At 36.8% G+C, this 2,205-nt stretch overlaps 1 long non-coding RNA gene across 1 annotated transcript; it reads left to right on the top strand.

The window, feature by feature from the left end:
• On the top strand, positions 1-1,481 carry LOC115471650. Its single transcript, XR_003942387.1, has 2 exons — positions 1-734; positions 803-1,481. It is a non-coding gene; the product is annotated as an uncharacterized LOC115471650 (long non-coding RNA).
• Positions 1,482-2,205: the final 724 nt, after the last annotated feature.

Here is a 2,205-nt window from a genome sequence, read left to right as displayed (position 1 = left end):
TGTAGGCACACTCCACTTACTAGTTTCCCAGCATGAATTCTCCTCGCTTTTCTCTATCAGCTGATCTAAAGATGGCACCAAATTATATTGATGCTAATTAATTCATCCCCATGTTGAAGAAATTCTATTGGTGGAAAATGTTCTGAAAGGCCACTGTTCAACTTTTTTTAAGGGCCATTGCTACAAACATGGCCCACTGAATCGTGGTGTTGAGACCTTCAGGTTCTAAAGATCTTAGCCTGAAGATCCACCATTGCTCTAATTGCAGAAGGCGTTTTGCTCTGTCGCATCCTCTCATGTTTGTTTTTATCTGATCAGTTGCAAAGCAGCAAAATTGGGAAAATTCGTGCTTCGTGGTTTTACAGTGTGCTGCCAGCGGGGATCCCAACTGTAATCTCTTTAGGCAGGATTTATGTTCCAATAACCGCACATGTAATTTCCTTGTTGTTTTCCCTACGTATAATTTATTGCAAGGACATTGTATTATGTAGATCACATGATTGGAGTCACAATTTGTGTAGGAATTAATTAAATATATTGTGGAATCTACTGGATTCATGAAGTTGTCACCCTCTTGGGTGATGGTACACATACTGCAGTTACCACACTTAAAATGGCCATTAGGCTCCCTGGCCACCATACCATTAAAATAAGTGCTTGATGCCTTAAGATAAAGACATTTAAAGTAAGGAATTAAAAAAAAATTCAAAGTTATAATTCACGTCACTAAGGAGGTTTTCAGCCAATGAAGATCCTACCCCTTAGACCAGAATGAAATAAACTCAGGTCTGGGGATACAGAGGCTTTTTCCTTTATCATAAAGAAATCATTGCCACGTTGTTATGACCACTATTTGAATGTGAAGTAGTGCTTGTATCTAATTTTAGTGGTTAAGTCCTATTGATTGGTTGATAGTATCTTACTTACCTGTTACTTTAGTGGGGATATAAGCTTACAGAAAAAGGAACTAGACCAGACCATTATGAACACTTTCAAAATAGTTAACAATTTAGTCAGCTAGTGTAATTTTCTGGGATTTTCCTGTGTCAGTTAATTAAAAGTAGAACTATAGCTTTTCCATGTGCAGGCTACTGTTGAAGCTCTAAAAAAAAAAAAACCAACAACAACAAATGCTGTTTGCCATCTATTAAGAGCAATACCAGACTGCAAGCAAAAACTGGGCCACTTATTTTTAGCCTTTCTAAATAAAAGCCATATTTACTGAGGGAAGGTTAACTCTCTTAGTACTAGTAAAAATGTAATTTTGGCTCTTGGAGGACCAAGAAAAATAAGCATTTAATATAAAGACATAATTTAGGTAATAACTATTCTCAGTAATTTCCATTGCAGACTGTGGTGCCCTATTACTAGTGTTAACTCCTAACATGCAGTTAGTGCTTGAAAACAGGCTTTACCGGAAAACACATTTGCATTGTGTGGTAATTTGCCAGTTTGCACACAGTAATTGCAAGTTGTTTTTTTTTTTTTTATAACAGTTTTTGGGAGGAGGCATCTAATGGTGGTCAGTAGGTGTGAAAGTTATCCTGCTAGCGTGTTTGCAATAGTGCATGCTAACTGGGTAACCCAGACACAACATGGGAGCACATAGTTCCTAAATAGGAGGCAGTAAATGCTCTTGTATTTTTTTTTTTTTTTTTTTGCAAGTCCCGCAAACCAATGGAAAAATTAGCACAGGATTAGCCAAAATAATTAAATTTCAAACCCCCATAAATCCAGCTGCGTTAAATCTGGGCTTAGCATGCAGGAAACACCTGCATTAACTGTTAAGCTCAGATATTAATGTTTTAGTAAAAGGGTGCCTGTATGTATCTTAGCCGAGGCCAGGGAGCCACTCGTGTTCGTAATTCAGACCTTTTGCATTTTTCTCACCTTAAGCTTATACAATTTCATGTCTTACTAGATGCAAACAACTAGCTTTTACTCTGTGCTTAATTAGGCAAACCTGACTTTGTTGCTTCAGAATTATAGCCACTGGATTTTTACAAATGCAGATGCAACTTGGAACGGTTGGAACACAGCCTCTGCAGCTGTAATTTGGTTGTGCTCATTATTCATGTCAGCAAATCAAAGGTAAACAAATTATCATTGCTTATTTTAACATCTATGATCCAATAAAATTTAACAATATATATAAATATACTTAAATGTAGCTAGTTCAAGGAAGATATCTGGTCTACCTAAGGC

Source organism: Microcaecilia unicolor, chromosome 6, assembly GCF_901765095.1.
Source record: "Microcaecilia unicolor chromosome 6, aMicUni1.1, whole genome shotgun sequence".
Classification (NCBI taxonomy): Eukaryota; Metazoa; Chordata; class Amphibia; order Gymnophiona; family Siphonopidae; genus Microcaecilia; species Microcaecilia unicolor.
The sequence above is the reverse complement of the archived record's forward strand: the minus strand, read 5'-3'. Positions and strand labels throughout refer to the sequence as shown.